This window comes from Charadrius vociferus, unplaced genomic scaffold (assembly GCF_000708025.1).
Source record: "Charadrius vociferus isolate BGI_N301 unplaced genomic scaffold, ASM70802v2 scaffold385, whole genome shotgun sequence".
Taxonomy (NCBI): domain Eukaryota; kingdom Metazoa; phylum Chordata; class Aves; order Charadriiformes; family Charadriidae; genus Charadrius; species Charadrius vociferus.
Window position 1 is genome coordinate 3043031 of NW_009648925.1, and position 21092 is coordinate 3064122.

The 21092-nt window shown below is 38.7% G+C and overlaps 1 protein-coding gene across 1 annotated transcript in view; it reads left to right on the plus strand.

Annotated features, from left to right (window-relative positions):
* MYLK (myosin light chain kinase) overlaps nt 1-21092 on the plus strand; it is a 160243-nt gene that overhangs the window by 5450 nt on the left and 133701 nt on the right. The window lies entirely within an intron of this gene.

Here is a 21092-nt window from a genome sequence, read left to right on the forward strand (position 1 = left end):
TTGTAAGCTTTGGTTTCTGAGACCAATAAAATAGTCTGCAGCATCGTTGTTGCTTTAAAAAAAATTAAGGCAGTTGCCCAGGACAAGCATTTTTAGTTGATAACTATGTGATTAGCTGCCCACACATAATTTTGCTGAACTTAAATAGCAATAAATGCACTACATCAAAAATATATTGTGAACACTTCTGGTTCCTTAGTGTAATGTCACTGAGTGTCAAGCAGTAAAAAAAATGGCAAGTCAAAGAACTGACAGTTTCCAACAAATCCTTCCCTGTCCAGAGTGATATTAACACCTGCATTTGATTGTGGCAGGCAGTTAACTCAACCTGCTTTGGCTGCCCATGTCTATAATTTTTGAGGGTAATATTGACGGTCATTAATTTTATGAGCCTAAAGAATAGTTGTGCTACAGTTCTGCTTGAGAGGAACAGCCAAATGTCATGCTACAGACCACAGACTGATTGCCTAGAGGTCAGGAAAGGAATTTTCTCCTTGGATAAAGCATTGAGCGGCAGGCAACTGTGCAGTATGGGTTGTTTTCCTTCTTCATGTGAACCATCATATACGGTCCATCGCCAGAACCAAGATATCAAACTACTAAATCTAGTCTGGTCTTCTGTTCCCAGGGAGCTAGATTTCATGTATTGATACGTAGTTCATACTTTGAGTAGGTGTTGGGGTACTTAGTTCAGTTTGCTGCCCATTGAGTTTGCTGCTCTTCTCCTTCCACCCCCTACAAGTAAGGGAGCTGGATGGTAAATTCTAAGGCAAGCCAGGTCAATGTCAAACCCTGTCCCTTTCTCTTTGTCCTTCTACCACCCTGCTGTTGCAACACCCCATCTGTGTCTGTTCAAAACAGTTAATTCTAATGATGTACATCAATTTGCCAACTTCTGAGCTGCTTTTGCTGCTGCTGGTTGCACAGGTACTCTTTGAAACATTGTGCCTGAGAAAATAAACTGGCATCAGGCAATGAGAAACAAGAGGCAATGGGAAGATTGACAGTGATTCTGCCATCTGTTCTGAGATAGAGGGGAGACCCGTTTATGTGGTGTGTTAAGAGATGAAGAGTAGGGAAGTGTTGAAGGGAAGCGCTCCCACAGCATTTGTAAATCCTTTCAACGACTGCTAATGGAAAAACAGATCTAAGCAGTTTGTTTTACTGTGGCTGCTGCACCAGCTTTGCATGGCAAAACCTTTGTTATCTTCCCTTTGCTTTGGACTTGAAGCAGCAATGTGTGCTCCATTTGCAAGCCTCAGTCAGCAGGCACTCCAGAAGTATGCCTTAATTACATTGTATGTCTAGATTTGAGAGGGCAGGATCTGAAATGAGAGAAACCCATATAATGACAGAGGATGACGACATGGCACAAAATCCTTTGCTGTTGGCATGAGATGTTTGCTGTTACAAAATGTACTGGGCAGCTAATTGCATGAAGCTGCCAGTGGTTTTGGATCTAAACTTTCTGGAGGGGTGCCTGTTCTGAGCCATATGAGGAAGAAACTCAGGAAAGATGCATGTTTTTATGGGAGACCATTGTCTGATGAAAGTGAATGCTGTGGGAGGACTTGTGCTGGTCTGTAAAACTATCATGCACTGTGATACTCCCAGAAACCTGATATGAAACACTGAGACATGGTTTTGGGAACAAACTGTCGAAAAAGTTAATGATTTAACCGGAGATTTTATTTGATCTTTCTTTCCACATATCAGTGACCATTCTTAGGAAAAATGCAGTGCGTTCAGAAGTTACTGAAACATTTTGTATCAAACAGACTTTGGGTATAGACAGCTGACATAAAAAAGGAAAATAAACACAAGTTAAGTGGCTGTGAACAGCTTATTGCACATCTTTTTTCTATTTGGACCTACTGATATTTCTTCTTCCTTGGTGTAATTGACCTCCCGTTATATTCACTTACCACAGTGCTGTTTTTTTACCCATTTACATGTTCTCATGAGTAATGCATGCATTATTTTGTTTGGGTTTATTTTATTGTATAACTCTGTATTGGCATATAGAAACAGTGGCTCAAAACAGTTTTAGCTTTAGACAAGGGCAAAGTAGGAGTGGCTGCTCTGCTGGGAAGTCATTAAGGTGGCATTCAGTCAAATTTGTTTCCCCACACAGCATCATCTACCCCCAGAATTATTCAAAGACACTTCTCTTCATCAACTGACACAAGCACCCATGTGTTGACACACATTTTCCCTGTCTTGCACATGATATGTCCTTTAGAAAAAACTGCAGAGATGCAAGATGCTGCTTAAGAAATTTCTAGGCTTTAGACAGGACTGGTGGTCTGTGAGCTCAAATTCTGTCTTGTAGTCTCTTTAACTCATAAATTCACTTCATACCTGCCTTCCTGTCACCTATGGCCATCTATTTATAATTAGGACTTTCCAGGTAGAAGTTTTTAAGCATTCCTTGTGTAGCCTGTGTGTGGGGTCCGTGATGATTCTCAGAAGTGCTGGACTTGGTACACCATCCCATGCAACTGATCTGTGCATGCGCTGAGGCAACAGCCAAGATTTCTGGATGTTTGGCAGCAAAGTTTGGTCAGACCTTTTGCAGAAGTTGCTCCAATCTGCCAGAGTTTCAGAAATCCTAGACAATGCTGAATATCCTCAAATTCCACCCAGACAAAATTTCTAAGCAGGAAAGAGGCCATGGCTGGGGAAGACTGGACATACAGTATTCTTATTCTCAGCTGCCATTTCTCAGGGTTGATTTTTTCTTTTCTTTTGTATAATTGAGCCTGTTTTCAGTAACCCACCCCCAGACCGTGGAAGAAATGTGCTTTTTGCCATTATCACATTTATTGTTCTGTTTGCTTTCTGTCTCCTTTCCCACCTTAAGTGCTTATCTATAGCCAGTTGGGGACAGGAGTTCTCTGCTGCTCTGTGCAATGGCAGAAAGACTGGCTTCTATTCTTAGTTGTTTTGCTGCTAACTAGTGTAATCAAAGGAACGTCAAACCCATTTTTTTTTAATACTAATGGTGGTAATAATAATAATAGAAGTTTTTTAGAACGTTTCAGCTAATATACATATGGAGCTAAAGAGAATCTTATTATGTTGTGTAGTATCTGCTCAAACCAGCATTGTTTTGGCTGAAGCCAGATCATGCATTTGTGCTGCTCTTGGTCACCACTTTTTGTTTATTTATTTATTTATTTAACATGTTTCCAATTAGTTTGGATTTTGAGATGGAAGCAATTAAAGTCACATGAGAAACCCAACAATAAAATTCTGTGTGATTTAATTGCATCTACCTGCTCCCAGTTCGAGTTGAGGGAACCAACAAACTGTTGACTCTGAAAAGTTTATTGTAGACATCTGTTTTGTGATCACCCACTACTGTGGTATATCCTCATAAAGCACGATTTTGTGTCAGCTAAAGAAGGCAAGTGTCTGTGTTTAAGGTTTTATCCATAGGGATATTCCTAGGGCTGACTTTGAGGAAAATTTACTTCATTAGTAGGGATTTCTGGACCTGCTAGTTTTCTATAGTCCTTGAGTAGAAATCAGAGAAAAGAAAATCTTAATTATGTATTGAAAAATTTGCAGAGGAAAAAGAGATGTAAAATATTCATATTGTGGTGTAAAGGAGGTTCAGTCTTTTACAAAAGTAATGATGGAATAAATACCATGACTAATAATAAAGTCCACTGTTTAGGGATGATTAAAATAAAACTGTCTGAAAAAAGGAATAGAAGAAAATCTAGCTGTTTCACAAGAGAGAAACAGCTAATCCGCATATCCTAAATAGCTGAACAAAGGTACGTTCCGAGATTGAGTCTGTGTAAGTCAGGGTAGAAGTGGTCAGTATAATTCTTATTTTTCTTGTCCCATGATGGTTAATCATTAATCTCTCAAATTTCAACAAGGTCTTATTAGATTTTTCAATTTTGCTTTTAATATAAAAAATATAATCTTTTCCAGGCTAGTCTCCCTTGCTCCTCTGGGTCAGTGCCTAAGTCTTTGTTGTGGTCAATTCCACTGGCAATAAAACCCATCATGTAGCATTGTGCTTTTTTATTTATATAAGTGTTCTTAGTAGTACATGAAACATGACTGCAACTTATCATTATGATGTTTTAAATTTGCTTTTTTGGGGAATTGTGCATTTGACTCCTTTCACAGTAAGCATATGTTTAAATGTTAAAGAAGACCTAGTAACTGGAACAGTGTGATCAATTAACTTTCTTTTCCTTCCGCTGCAATAGCCTATGGTGGCGTGAGAGGGATGAAATGGGGAAAAGGCTTTTGTTGGGGTTTGTTGGGGTTTGGTTTTTTTCCTTCCAGAAATGTTCCCCTGGCTAGAAAAACTTTAAATTTCCTTTTTCTAGCTGACCCAAAATGTAGGATGGAATACTTACCATCAGACATGCATTTGGCTAACTAGTAATACATTTGCCTTCTCCCATCATAAGCAAGGCTTAAACGTTACTCCAGCACCTTGCCTTCATCTGGCTGATGAAACCACAAAGGTCAGGGAGGGGTTCATTGCCATATGTGATTATGAGAGCAAGTAAAATAGCAAAGTATGCATTTGTCTATAAATGTGTCCCTGAGAGTTTGACCTAAATTACAGCAAATGACACTTTTTGGTATATATTCTGCTTTTCCCCTGGAGGAAAAGAAAGTAGTCATTAATAGACAGCAAGCATGATGCATTCAGAATCTTTGCAGAAGGCCGCATGTGGGGAAGGTTTATAATCAAAACACATCATTACGCATTGCGGTTTTGCTCAGTCCACACTGACTCTAGCACCTAGACTCCAAAGCAAAAAAAATTCTACTTTTGACATGTTACTTGGCTGTGTTCACTAATGGATGCAGTATGAAGTTTGGAAACCTACTGGGCAAAACCAGACAACATACTTTTTTTTAAAAAATGTAACATCTGGACTCCCTAGCATCTAAGTACATACTGAACAGAAAATAACACTGCTGTGAATCATGTACAATTCAACCCATTCCTGAAGGAGAGAAACCAGTCTGTCTGACAGGGAGCAGCTAGGGCTGGCTACTCCCCAAAGGAAAACGAGCCAGGAGCCAAGGGTGAGCCGAGCCACGCACAGGCGATGCCATCACCAATGCCATCACCACAGGCTCTGAACACAGTAGGCAGTGCCACTTGCCCTAATAGGGTCTACTTATGGTTCCAGACATGGCAAGAAATGAACCAGGTTCAGGATCCAACCAGAGGGCACAGCCAGGAGCAAAGTAGGCAAGGCCATATTGTTCTGCCATAGGTGCCCAGGTCAGTTTTTAATGTTCAGTCTGTAAGATGCTATCGCTATCTTACTGGATGTTACCGAATCTCTAGCAGGTGCCTGAAACAGCACATATTTCTGTGCCTAAGCTGCCAAAGTTCATTGTTTAGTGTCTGGGGGTAAACCTGCCTTCATCCCAGTTCATAGTTCAGCATCACATATGAATACACATCTCTCTGTTCTTCTCTTACATGGAGGAAATAACCTTTGAAAGCGGAGAGATGTTGATATCTTGGGGTAATGCTTGATGAGGGAGACACTGCTACTCCTATTGCTGTCAGAGGTTATGTGTCAAAGCTTTCTGCACTAGTAGGAGCCAGAAAATCAAGGCATTCCACTGACTGGTCATCCCTGAGATGACTAGTCCAGTATAAGGGCCTTAAATTGCCTGCCTAAATATATTGAATTTATTCTTCTAGGAAACTCAATAGCCAGGTTATTGGTTGGGAATCAAATCATGTGTGTTGACTCACAAGTTAGTAAACTGACCTCTGGGCTAGCCTTGCCCCATTACGGATACATGGTAGTGAGATTCTACAGATGACCGAAGCTCTTATGCCTTTCTTTTTCAGAGGATTTTTAGGAATATACACCACTTTGCATGAGAGAGTGAAAACCTGGACATGTTCCATTAAAAAAAAAAAAAAAAATCTTTTTCTAGACTTTCTGATGATGAAGATAGCTTTATCTGTAAATCACTGCATTGCTGTAAACCTGCAGCCAGAGAGAACAAAGCAATCCTTGTCTTCTGAAAATACTGTGGCTAAAACTGGTACAAATTCCAAGTCAGCTTTGCATGTGTTTATTGCTTACATAGAGACCTTTGTAATTCATGTGCAGAATGAGGTGAAATGGAAAAATAAATTATTTTTTCTTTCTGAATTTTCCTTGCCTTTCTGCATCTTTTCAAAATACTATAGTAAATGTTACTCTATGGAATATACTATTTATTATAAATACAACAGCTGAACTTACTAAAATACTAATTAAAAGTCATACTGTTTGCCAATGTGTAATGTATACAAGAACTTTTCATTTAAAGATGACAACAATCTGCACATGAAGCCCAAAGAAAATGGAGAAGCAGAGACTGACAAATTAAATAGTTCTGTTCATGGTTACTTGGCTTTTGGCGACAGAATACTGAGCTTATTTCATCCAGCTCTGTGCTCTCTTGACTTATGTTGTATCAGAATGGTAATTTTCCTCTAGCTGCACAGTAGAATCAAATAGTAATTGTGTGGCTTGAGAGGTTGCCATTCTTTCCGTGTGCCCTATAATTTACAAGCAATGTGAATTTTTTTTTTTTCTTGCAAAGCTTAGAATATTAGTGTAATGTACACTATTTTGTAAAAGCTTTATATCACATTCCCATACTCATCAGGCAAACAATGAATATAGAATTTTTCTGTTCTGCAAATACCCTGGAACAAGAGTTCAATATACTTAAGCTTGATTCTTTTGTCTCTACAAATTCTGGTGTTCCTTTATAAAAGAATAACTCAGCAGTTTGTCTCTACAGGGAGGCAAATATAAATATTTCAAAACAAAGTTATGTTAAAAGCCATGCGCTGGAAGAAAAATTATTATAAAATCTTGGAAATATAGATTAAGGAACTATGGTAAATGGTATTGATTTTTGCTTATTATGTGGTACCACTTAAACTGCCTAATTCAACTGGAGTCCTAGTGTATGTTTGCTGATAGCATTTAACACATACACAGGCCAGACTAGAGTTGGACCCTTCTCTGATGACCTTCAGAAGACAACAGAGGAAATGATCATTGTTACTCCCCTTGACATTCATGTGGTGTACTGAGGCCCAGTGATATTTACTGATCTGTCCAAAAACACACAGAAGTACATGCCTGGATTCAGAACTGAACTGCTGTCTTCTAGAAGTTCAATTCCCATCCAGTGCCTTAGACACAAACCTATCCTAATTAGAGACAAATACCTTCTGATTTTGGAAGAGAAAGTTAAGATTCACAATAGGTGCAAATATCACCAATATCTAGGTGACTGCTGTTGGATTAAGAGCATCACTTAATGAAAACACAATGCCAGAATTAGGTCCTCAGTGCCCTGACACAAAAGCTAGTTTGTTTGCCTCTCGGGATATGCTAATGGACAGAAGCACAGACAAAGATTTGTCTGCTCGGGAGACTCTTACACACTCAGAAGTTTAATGGAAAACATTATGTTGGATTTGTTCAGATCTCTCAATAGGAATGCAAGCAACTGCAGTTAAGTGGAGCTCTATTGAAAGCATATGCAGAGTAAGCACTTTTTCCACAACCTGAATAAATGTAGCTATTTTTGAGTGCACGTGTGTGTTGCTCTTACCAAGATCACAGCAATTTTAGTTTTGAGAGAAAGCACTGGAAAGAAGAGGCAAGCCCACAAAATTTCTCTTCAACTCAGCATGTCTATAAATATTTATTCTGAACTGTTGAACTAGAAATTTATAGCCACATCAATTTATACTTAGTATTTCAGTTAGTGCTTTGAGGGCTTTTTTTCTTTTGAACAGTTGTTGCTCAGCCCTTGATTTCTATTTTTATTTTTATTTTAAATGTAGCTGTTTGTATATTGTACTGTATGAGTTATCTCTGCTAAGATGCTATTAAAAAGTATGTGTGTGAAGCCTGGAAAGCTTATAGATTTTACAGATTATTACAGGATAAAAACATTGCTGACAGTTGCTAATGAGCAGTTGATGTTTTGCCATAGGCTTATGTATGGAAGTCTTAATTATTTAATACATCGCAGTAAGTTGCATGTAGTGGAATAAACAATGCAGTGAGAAATGCTAGATGTTTAGGCTGTCTAATGTATTCATATCTTCACAATCCAACATTGCGTTTTATACCTCTTCGTAATCACATCAGTTCTACTTTTCCATGTAATTTAAAGCATTTCATGCCCAGTCCTACCACCTAGCATTAAGAACGAGGCAGTACACGTAACTGAGGAGAATTTTTATAACCGATCCAGAGCACTGCCTTTGCCAGCAGCATTCATCACTATCAGCAGACAGTCTTTAAATGAACATACAACTGTACAGTCAACTCGGCAACAAAATCCAGTTTTTGCATTTTCTGTGGCCACTGCCAGACTCCTAAATTGCAGAAAATAAATCTTGTCTGCCTGGAAATTGATAAAGTACGGGCATGCTCATTCAGAGCAAAGGGGTTTTGTTACCACCTTACGTTCCAGATGTGGATTGTTGCCCTTAATGGTGAATTTCATAGCTTCAAACATATTTTCCAGTAGCTGTATGTTTTGGGCACAGAAGGAAAGCACAAATTTTCTTTTTGTATTAATTTTCCGCAGAAGGTCATGCATACTGTGTGTGATCATGTACATTTATAGAGATTCCTTACCTGTTGATAGCATGTATTGATATTGAATTCCTAAGAACAGCATCCCCAAGCTAGGAAAGCTCTTTTGGTCAGTGGCATAGCTCCTACAAGAAGATAGGGCTGCTCTTATTCGGTGACGTGTAAAATAAATTTGCATCCTATTAAGACAGAAACTTTGCACCAGTAAGTAAATTAAAAGTAATCTTTCAGTCTTCCAGAAATAATATGCAATGGAAAAATTAGTTTTTTGTAAGTGTTATTACAGTGAATGATGATAATTCTCTTGAGAAAGGAAAGAAACAGTGGATTGTCATCTTTTAAAAGTGACTGCCAATTCAAACACCAAATATTATTGTTATGAAGGGATTGTTGCTCTGAAAATAATTGACGCTGTTTAGTTTTGCTTTTTTCATGTGCTATCAGCAGAGTTTTTTGACCTGACAATGTCCCAGTCTCAAGCTGTGGCTCAGAGTGTCTGGATTCTATGATCAGTTCTGTGAGATAAAACAGCTAAATGTTTACAGTTTTCCTCCTAAGTCGGGACATGCTCACGCTTATGCTAATGACAGAGTGAAATGCTGGTGTTAATTTCATCCTGTATTTGTCAGGAGACTTCCTACTGCTTGTGCTCGGTCTAAACAATCTGTATCCACCTTTCTGAATTGTTACTGAATGAAGAATCCACAACTGAAAGTAAAAATCTTTGTCAAGTGTTAAAAAATAATCTTTTTGTGGTGGGAAGAGGGGAGACAGCTTCCCAGCAATTTCTTTTCATTGTGTTAAACTGTTTTATATTTCAGCCTTTCTTCTAGTGCTGCCAAATAAAATTTATGAACAAAAGTAGTGGCAAACACAGTAAACCAGGCTGTGCTGTTGAAGTGGAAATGAATGAACTGCTCCTGTTCTGACAGCTGTCACAACACATTGAAACTTTGGTCTGATTTTTCATAATCTTGTTTTCTGTAGCAAAGATTGCTGCTGCTCTGAAATGAATGCTGGTCCTATCAGGAAACTTCTGGCATGCTCCTAAACTCATTGCTACTGACTTAAAGCAGCTGCTTCATTTAGTGATATTTGATAGACATCTTGATTCAGAATCACCAACGATGGGGAGGAAGAGAAGGACAGGGAAAGACAGCATATTTTAGGGGCTTACTGGGCTATGTGGAACAATTAGCAAGAGCCTTATTTCCATTCAGCAGCCACAGTTGTTTCCCTTTTAACACATTTACATTCTTACTGCATAATCCTAAATGACCCATAACCACGCACAAAGATCAGCTATTTCTTTGCATTTTTTTTGGCATTTTAAGCTATTCAAACTATTCAGCACCTCATAAAATTTAACACTTTTTAAAAGGCCTTAACATCAGTTGGTCCATGGGAAGAAAGCTTCCTCTTTGCAGTTTGCCTTTTTTTTCTTTCTTTAAGGAGAGACTCAGCAGCAGAGAAAATTCTCATTAAAATTGATGAGAGTTTCACCCAAGTAAGGGCTGGAAAGTTTATCTTCCCTGTTTTGTTGAGAGCTCTTGTGTTTGCCCTTGCCTTTGAAAGCTTTTTGGCCCATTCCACAGGCATTTCTACTCTGCAGAACGGTATTGAAGTTACTGAGAGCTGACAGTCGTATCTTATTATGTTGCTTACATTCTCCTAGGGTGGGGAGTTAACATTCTCTTATTTCTAACACTATTTTACATGTTCTTGTTTTGCTGCCAAGGCTCTGGACCTTATTTTGTCTAGACCCTCTTTGCTATTACTCCATACTGTGCACTTTGATACCTGTATACTAACACATTAATATGATGTTGATGGCTTCAGTCATTTTTCAGGGTAAGAAGAGCAGCTACCTTCCTGTGCTGCAACTTCAGTTCAGTCTTTGCATTGATTGCTGCAATAGCAAATTTGTTGGCAAGGAGGAAACATGGTCAGATTATTTGATCTAACATTACTAAATATGGAAAGCTAATTTCCTTTTAGTGAGAGTTTGGCAAAGTCTCTGGGTGTCTCCATGTCTCAGATCCTCAGCTGGGAATACTTAGTGATACTTTCCCACATGACAGCTACCTATTTTGAAACTGAAATTGTCTTCAGTTTGTATGTAACTCAGTATCCTGCGCACTCCTCCTTTGACAAAGTATCAGAAATTCACCATTTTGCAGAGACCTTGTCATCTTTGTGTGCCAGTGTAACTCAAAAAATGTGCAACAACTACAAGGGAGTAGGAAGGAGCCAGGACAGCATCTGGGTGGCAATGGAGGAAATAGCCTGAGCTTTCTCCTAGACTTTATCCAAGGTTTATGACATCTGACTGCTTTTGAATTGCCAACCCAAACAAACTTTTTTTTTAAAATAGGTAAAATTGGACAATGACTAAATATCTAGATCTAAAGATAGACAGAGTTTCAGTCTACTTATAATCCCATCTTAAGTTCAGAAAAATTGTATTTACAGAAAGAAAAGGTCCAGGTGAGCTATATGGGTGGTTTGCATAAAACTCCCCTCATGCTTTATGGCTACAGGTCAGCTGGCTACAATGTGGAGAAAGTAAAAAGGCAGATGTTGCTGCTGGTAGAATGATTTATTAAAGCCCTATCAAAAAACCACTGCCACTCTGAGACTGCAACACCTGTATGAAAATGGCCCCATTAGCGTAACAGAGGTTTCCAACCTCTGATTCACTTGCTGATTGACATTACAGCTACACAGAAATGTGTTTCTCTATGCGGTGTGTTCCCCTCGTGTCCACTATACTAGAAAGGGTAGAGTCCACCTTGATAGTGATTTATATTTCATCTGAATAATGTTTCAGGTTATTTGGGGGCTTTCTGAAGACTCCTATAAAAATGTTACTTTAAATGCAATAAATTTATACTTAATCTTTCGATGAAATAAAGTCTAATTTAGGGAAAAAACCTATGCATGTGATGAATTCCAAACGACACAAGTAAGGCTTAAGCATTTTCTTAAGAACTGCATTAATTGGGGCTCGTGTTTGAATTTAGAAATTAAACAAACTGAAGCAGCTTGACACCCAGCGCTACTCTGAAATTCCACTGGAGTCATTCAGAAACAATTTAGGACAAATGGCCCTGTAGAAGTTATGGTACCTGGGAAAGCAATGCTTTATTCAAAAAGCTATAGTCTGGTGACGGCGCACAAAGCCAATTCTCTGCACACCTCTGGGAACTCTCCATATTGAATTTTACAAAAAAATATGATTAAATGTAGAAGATTGAAGAAGAAATGATCTGCAGCTGCTGTCTGCTTTTCAGTTAGCAGACCATGTCTTCCATGGATAAGTCATAAATTCTTCCCTGCTGGGAGTACCATAAATGCTGATCCCCCTAAAGAACTGTGGTAGTATGTGTAGTGTTCAGCACCTTTGCAATCTGCAAAAAGGGATTGAATAGTGAGATAACAAAATCTGCGGATAACGCAGAACTACTTTAAAAAGTCAAAACTAAAATTGGTGGGGTGCCATCTGCAAAAGGATCTCATTCTGTTTAGTGCCTGGACTATAAAATGTCAAATGCTATTTGGCATTGTTGAGTACAAAGTAGAAAAATAAAAGATACTTAGTTCAATTTTTATTAGCTTTTGCTATTCAAAAGAGAGATCTTGCCCTGAACGTCTCTCTGACTGATCAGCTCAAGGTGGGGAAAATAGCAAGTAGTGTTAAAAACAAATGGAAAGGAAAAAAAAAACCCAACAGTCGGCTGTGTCCATCTAGAAATCTTTGGGTTCCCAGATTTTGGATGCTACATGCAGTTCTGATCTGTCCTTATCTCAGGCTAGAAAAGAGACAGCAAATTTGACAAGGATTACCCTAGGTATTTCATGGCTCCTAGTACAAGCACAGATTAAAAAACAAGGGCTCTTCAGCATGAACAATACAAGCAGACAAGGATTTGAAACAGGTTTATACAATCATGAATGACATGGAAACATATAAAGAATGTTTATTTGTTATTTTCCAAAATCTAAAAAATAGAAAGCCACAATAAAATGTCAAACAACAAGGTTAAAACAGACAGTGCCTTGCACCCAGTCTGGGAGGCCCACCTAAGCCTGCCCTAATGATGTGCTAAGGTACTGCACTTCATCAGACTTGTATGGTCCAGAGTGTAGCTTCTGGCTATTCTCTGAATTCCCAATATAGGTATGAAGTAAATATGGTTTTGTGACCATCTCATAAAGTGACACAGGAAATTCCATCTAAACATGAGGAAGGACTTCTTTACTTTGAGGGTGGCAGAGCACTGGCACAGGCTGCCCAGAGAGGTAGTGGAGTCTCCCACTCTGGAGACATTCAAAACCCACCCGGACGCCATCCTGTGCAACCTGCTGTAGGTGACCCTGCTCGGGCAGGAGGGTTGGACTAGATGATCTCCAGAGGTCCCTTCCAGCACTGACCATTCTGTGATTCTGTGATTTTCAGATAGAAAATCCAAACCAGCTTTAATTGCATAATTTCTGTAAAGCTTCATGGAAATGTAGGGTCCAAAGTGTTCTCCTTAAAAAGAAGCTTTCTGGTTTTCTTGAATTCTCTAGTGCATAACTGTTTGGGGCACCTTTCCTTTCTTGTAACATCTTCTGCCCATGGCCACCATAATGGCTGTGTTTGTGTATGCACTTTCTGTGTGCATGTTTATGCATTTTAAGATGGAAGTTTTGTCCTTGGGTACCTGAATTCCTACTTAGACAGTTAGGAATTGTGAAGTGCACTAGTAGTTCACTAGACCCAGTTACATATGTGTCTTCTGGATTATCTAGGTAGTGTGCATGTAAAGCCAGCATTGGTTTATAATCTGAACTGAAATCATGTTTCCAGCCAAATGGAACATTGCAGAATTAATGAAGCAAAATCTAATGAGTTTTCATCAGAGCCAAAGAATTTTGTATAACATAAACTTTTGTCTTTTTGCTACAGAATTCTAGATTGTCAGTACTAGTGTCAGGAAGGGAATAAGCACAAAAGCATGGCAGAAAGTTATTCTTCCACATGACCAAATTATTCCACACTTTCTACGTTGAATGGACTTTTTGCCAAGCTCCTGCAGAAACATTTGCAGACTGCCAGACAGCAAAGTGAAACTCTATGAGAGGGTCTCTTGTATGAAAATTCAGAGAATCCTTTAACTCTTTACTTCCCTCTAGCTCCTGAATTCTGTAATTATATCATGTGATCTACAGTATAGGTCCAGGATCCATAATCTGAACTCAGTCCTTGTAGGTTCTGTGATATTGTGAGGGTTTTAGTAGACTTTTTATAAACAAACTGAAGTATACTGGTTTTCATTCATATCCCCATAGTTGAGTACAGCAGTCAAAATGAGCCAGAAGTGCTCAGCGCTCCCTATCATCTTCTAAGTCAGTGAAAACTACACAGTACTCAGCATCTTCAGAAATTCTGAAATTGGGCCGCAGGTTTTTCCATGGGACTAGGAAGAACTTCATAAGGCACACTAAGAGTTGCATTGAAAAGAAAATTTTAAAGGAACAGTTTTTAATAAATAGGAAGAAAGTGCTAATTCTCTTTTTACCCTATGGGTCTTCTTACCCTTTGCATTGAATTCTATGAATTGCATCTCCAGGTAATTCTTCCGTATCTCTCATCAGGGCAAACAGGACAATGACAAATGTGGCAGCATTTCTATATTAGTGCTCTGGCATATGATCTTTCTACTCGAGACTAAAAGAATACTAGATTTCCTTGACTCACGATAACGTTAGCAATATTAAGGAGTTCAGTTGAGACTAAAAGAATACTAGATTTCCTTTACTCACGATGTTAACGTTAGCAATATTAAGGAGTTCAGTTCACCAAAGGTTTTCTTTTCATTGCCACAAATGAAAATAAAGCAAAATGTCTAGGGTTTGAAACTTCTGTAGGTAAAACCTTGAGAAGGAGCTCAACATAACTATGCATGGTCTGAGATTGCCTAAGAAATGAATGCAGTGATTGCCAGAGATGGGTGCCTGAAGAATGAGTTGTAGCATTTGGTGGTGCTTTGCAGATGTTTGATTCTACTTTTGATTCTTTTATTTTTATTGTTGCTGGTTTCGGGAGGTTTTTTGTGGGTTTGTTTTGTTGTTGGGGTTTTTTGTTGGTTTTGGGGTATTTTTTGCAAGAGAACAGTCTGTTTGAAGGCCTGTGTTGTCATTTTTCTCTCCTTGCTCCACGTCATTTGGGAGAAGTAACAGATAATTGCACACACCAGTTGTGAAGACTTAACGTCTTCAGAGTTGTGTTCCAGTTATGGTTACGCCCAAAGTACTAATTTATGGGGACTCTGTGCATGTGGAACAAGAAACCTAAACACGTGGAACAAGAAACCTAAACAACAGATGTAGTGTACCAGAGTTCAGCACTTAAACAAAAACATACCCAACTTTTACAGAAAGACGATTATTGTTTCTTGTATGTACAATAGGTAATGCTTTGAAGTGAGCTATGTTTAGCCCTAGTATGTATTTTGTTTTTGCTTGAAATAAGGCAATTGTAGATTCTAGACTGCTCAGTAGAAGAAGTAGGTTATTTGCTTTGTTTGCAAGCTCTCCAAATATTTAACATTTTCATGTTTAACCCTGCCAGACAAGTTCTCTGTTTTAGAAGCAAGCTTTTAAAATGGATAAACTATTCTTGAGATATAGTTTGTGTGTGTTTAAAGTCTCAGAAGGAGCTTAAAAATGTATCATGTCCACTTTCCTTTATCAAGAACATCTGCTGTTCATTTGTTAAAGCAAACTGCAGCTTGAGCCTAACCGAAGCTTTGTTACAAGACTTACAAAAGAGCTGCACTGCCCAGAACCATGTTTCCCACCTGCACTAACCAAAACCCTTAAATTAAAATAAAAATATACTACCTGTTAGGTGGGGTTGTATTTACAATATTCATGTTGTAGCCTCCACAGTTTTGTAGTACTTTTTTCATAAGACTGATATTAACAGTTCACATCCATATGAACTATTACTACAAAAAGTTTTTTCTTGTTAGCACAGCTCTGTCCACATGGACAAAACACGTGTTACCGTCTATCCAGTTCTTAGCTTCCTCTGCTAAGTTTGGTCTCAAGTACTTCATTCCCCTCACAAGTCTGTTAATCAAGGTCCAGATCCAAAAACTCTTGGCTCTTGATTCAAGGAAGATAGAGGACACTGGCTAGAGTCTGATGACTATGGGACACACCTCTTTTTTTGTAGGACCTAGGATAAGCCACATCCACAGAACAGCTGTTACTGTCTTGATTGAATCTCTTGGGGCTGCATGAGAGCCTTCAACTGTATGACCTTCAGATGAGCCCATCTAATACATACCTTGCAATAAAGTGAATAATATTCCGTTTTTGCTGATACCTAGACATTGGAAGAAGAGGTACGCTATACAGTCTCTACTGCATTTCAAGTGTAAGTGCTATACATTGCTTTTTCCTGTATCTTCACTTTTTTTTTCAGTAGAGTTACACTTAGAAGATTTGTCATGCTACTTAATTGCATTTCTTCTGCTGCTTTCTTGATACAATCTGATGGATCAATACTCAAAGTTTTGCAAAAAGGTTCAAGCAGTTTATGCCTTGCTAGTAATGAGCATTCGCTAGGCCAAGTCCCTTCTTTCTCTGTGTCAGGCTTGTTTGCAGGTAGCAGAATAAAGGTCAAAGTTTGTCAGATATTCCAAATGGTTTTCCACATCTCCCTTGACATCTCCTCCTGGTGTGACTTCTAATGATCTGCCAAAAGCATACACGTTGGAGCTCAATGGTAACATCTGGCAACTATAACTGGGGCTATCGTCTTTTTATCCCTTTGCAACTTCTGATCTCTGTGGCCTTTTCTGAGATGTAGTTCCCAGAAATGACTGGTTTCTGGTTGAAGGTGGTCATGGAACAGAGGATAGGCTACAAACGCTTCTCAAAAAGTTACCTCACTCTGACATTCCTTAATGTTAAGATAAGCAGGCAGCCAAATAAGCAAAACACCTGCTGTTCTTCTAAAAGATGTCACTGCTGTCAAGCATCATCTACCAATCTACTTGCCAATTTCTTTTAAAAGTCTATTGCTTGTCCAATCCACTGTGGATGTGGGAAACAGTTTACTCACCTCTGCTTTGCAGGTACCTTTATGCATTAGAAAACATTTCTCATTACTGCTATTCTTCTTGTAAGACTCATTACCTTGGTCATGCAAACTTTGTTTTCATGTTGTTTTAATGCTTCCAGAAACTACAGTCCAACCATCAATGTGCTAGCTACACTACTAACCATCAGTGGTTTTGTTAATTATCTGTGTTGCAATGAATGAGATACAAGCTCAAAGCATCACTTTTAATAGCCTCAAGGGCTGCTTGTCCCTAAAAGTGTCAAGACAAGTGGAAATGACTATTTTTCCATAACCCTTTATCAGTGCACACATTAATAAAAACAAAAAAGCTTCCACACATTTTCTTTAAGAAGTATATTCTGTAATTTTCCATCTCAAATATAAATGGGCAGTTATGATACCAAATTCCTCTTACTGACAACCAGGTTTCAAAAATCAATGTCACTTAGCTGCAGGAGCCTCAAACCTGCTTAATTTAGGATGTTAAATGCTACCTGCTATACTCTGTTATTCTTTAAAAGCCTACAAAGGGGACAACCTTCCTCAAAAATCACCAAGGTATGCAAATTGGGTTGAAAACTACATTTTAAATAGCGTGTGAAGTATAAAAAAGTTAAATAGAGAATATTTCTGTCTTTCCAAGGTAAATTAAAATTAAAGGTTTTTTTACATGGATTGAACCACCCAAATACAACTGATTCTTTTATTCAATGATTGAATACTTTACATACATAGGTCTTAATTCTGGATTTTGTGGAATTAAAGGCAAAGGTAGTCTACGAAAATAGTCTACGAAAACACTGTGTGCTGACAGAATCTGGATGTTTTAAAATTCTTACTTCATGGGAGAAGGATTGTCTCTTGAGAGGAATTTCAGTCATTAGAGGAATTCACATTGCAACATATGAAATCATCTCTATGAGGGAGTTATTTTGAATAGCAACTTCATAACAGTTGTATCATTGCCAGTCTTAGTACAACTTTTGATGTGTCTGTCTATATATGATGTAACCTGGGGGAATTTCACAAACCAAGACATCCTTTTGATAGCTGTTTTCTTCCTGGTCTCATTGCTTGTGTGTTGATGTGACCTTGAGCAGCAACGTGGGACATTTATCTAGTCCTTAACGCCAAGCACTGAACACCTCAGCCAGTATAATGTAAGTAATGGTAGAATATGACATGTAATGTTTGCCATCATTTCCAATAGTCTTAAGGTGCTACTGTCAGAGTGAGCAACACTCGGTAATAGTACACACTCTATCAGTGTTCCACAGACACTTAAACTTTGGTTTATTGTCACTTATGGCTGACTCTGGGTGCTGTGGGTTTGTGTTCATTGTTAACCTCACTGGAGCCAGCAACAGTTATTAGAAAGCAGGATATGACTTTGAAGTTAAAAGCATGAGCCAAAAGAGTGCATCTCATTGCCCTAAACTGCTACTGCAACTGTGATACATTTAAGTAGGCAAAACTTCTTTTTTTTTTAAATTGGTGCATAAAGAGCTCTTCTATGGAGCATAGATATAGGCCAAGTTTTAGAAAATCTTTCCTGCACCTTCAAACAAGAAAAAGGGTCAGTGAATATCTTTGGCATTGGTGGTGACTGACTGCCTTTAGGTTTGGGACAATGGGGACTAGTTTGTAGTAGCTCATTTTTTAATAATATTGTCCTTCAGTGTACAGCTTCAATAGATTTGTTGTATTTTTTCTCCTTCTTTCTTTTCCTTGGGAACCTAGCACCATCCCTTTTCAGTAGCATTCCCCCAGACCTAGGTGCAGAACTGAATCTTAACTCTGGAAGTTTCACAGGCAACAGGTTCTCTCTCAGCTCTTCCACTTGCCGTGCTGATGCATAGAGCAGGAGGCCTGTTTTACCTTAGCAGTCTTTTCCAGGAAGACTCTAAGCAGCTGATGGGTCCAGACAAAAACTCAAAACTCATGTTTGGGCTAATACAATGGTTATTTGCTGCTTGCTGTCAATTTTCCACTTGTTAGTGTTGTTGAGCAGGTAAAGAAAAGCTGTAGCCTCACTGGGACTGGCAATACTCACACAGGCCAAGCTGTAAATAAAGGTTATAGCCTTCTGCTGCTGGGCATTAAATAAGCAGATAAATTTCTCTTTGCTGTGGATTTATTCAAGGCAGATGTTTTTAGTGAGCTCTGGAAAGGTTAGGGAGGAATATAAAACCTGCTGCAGTTCTGGAATTGATCCATTAGGATCAAAACCCAGTAACCAGTGATTCGTTTAAGGGTCCCTGACACTTTTATGGCAAGACTATGTATTTCAGAGAGGGCTGGCTCAGTTTGAAACACATTCCAAACCCAAACCTGAAATAAATCCTTGCAACAGAGCAATTCTGTAAACTTCTGCTTTCCCATCCTATCATTTTTGACAAAAAATAAAAGAAAAAAATACAGAGTTTGGGAAGGGAATGACTCAACCTTTTGAAAGGAAATGGCATGCTGATCGCCTGTGTTTGTAATTTTCTGTATGGCACTTCCTCAGTGTAGAAGTGTGGATGAACAAAATAATACAGACATAGCAAGCATAAAATAAACACACATGGAAGAAATGGAAAAATACTTAATGTAGGCTCAGCCATGTGATATTAGAAGGGCATGTATGACGGTCTACCAGAGCTTGAGGGGTCAGGTAAAAATGGCCCTGCGTGGTCCAAGAGGGACTTAAGAATGTGATAAAACAAAAAGAAAAATGGAAGAAAGGTGTTTCCTATTGCTTCAACCCCAATTTTTCCCTGGGATTAGTGATGGAAGGTTTATGTTTGGGAGCTTTGAAGCTGGGTTGAAAAATACATAGAAGCAAATACGCCAGAAGGAACAATTGTGAACTGGAAAAAATAGTAAATATATTAGGTGACGTGTAATTGATGACTTGCATTCACAGGCCAGAATCTCAGCAGCTGTAAACAGATGTGGCTAGACTAATGTTAGTAAAGAGGTTGTGATGTAATGCACTGAAAAGGTGTTTCTTTCTTCACACCAATTCAAGTGCTACTCTGTCATTTTACTGTATTATGTCACTTGAAATACCAGTTTCAAAGCCATTTTGCCTCATATATTTTGAATTCAAGGAAATCTTAATATCCAGTGAAGCAAGAATCAGAGGTAGAAACTGTATTCTAATACTCTGGCTTTGGGTAAGTCATTAACTTCTCTGTTGGTTTCTTAACCTAAAATGAGAAGATAGGCAGGAGGGCATTGACAAGTTAATAGTAAGAAAACCAGTCTTTTGTACAAGTCAGTTTCTGTACTAGTGAGCACTTTATCAATTAACGAGAGTTACACTACTGTAAAAATTTCATATTGATGCTTCACAACTTCCTTTTTCTGAAAATGAGATGTGCTGAGAAAGATATTCCTGGGATCCTGCCCTCTGAGTAAGCACTAAACCAATATGCTGGAGTAGTGTTAGGGGACATGGTTGTCTGGGAGCTGCTGTTTTACAGAAAGCACAGGAAAGAAAAGGCATGGTCTCAAAGAGCTTTACAAAGATGCTGTGGTGTTTTTAAACAGCAGTTGACTCCCCATTGTGCAGGATCCCACAGTGTATTCTCCATAGAATATGGCTTTTACTTCGGTAAAGACAGACTCAGAAAGAACTTGAGAAGTTTGTATCAGAAGTGGAAAGTTTCTCCAGCTTATTCAGCATATTCATGCTCTTGGCAAACATTAATGTCCTCTCTATATATATATTGAGTAAGTAGTGCCAGGAAGAAGGGGTCGACACATCACTGGCAAAATTAATTTGTTTGAACCGATACCCAAGGAGTTAAAGGAAAGAGAAAAAATTCTGACAGCTGTAGGTTAAGCTCCAACAGATGAGAAACCCAGCTGGAGTGAGGTGGGGCTGGATTAAAAATGAAAGGTTTTGAAAGAAGAGAACCTACAAATGGGTAAGGTTGGTTGGCTAAGATTGTAATTTGGAAAGTAAGTGCTGTGCAGTCAGAAGAATGCAGAGCTGAAATGCGGATTGGAAACTGAGAGGAGAATTCTGGGAGGAATTTGTGCAAGCCACAACCAAGCCTTCTTCAAATCAAGACAGATCATCAATATTTTGCCCACCTGGAGGTTGAAGGAACTTCCTGTTCAGTTGCCAAGATTTGATAACGTAGTTCAAAATGCAACATTGCTCCTTTCCCAGTGAGCAAACACAGCCACAACTATTACTCATCCCAGCTCATCTTGATCCACTCAGTTACTTCATGACGTGTAGGCTAAGGATCAAAGAGTCAGAAGGTGGAGAGGTAACATATCAGAGTAGGGGAATAGGGAAGAAGGGGGAAATACTGTAATCGGGAGTTGTTATGATGACTGGGGAA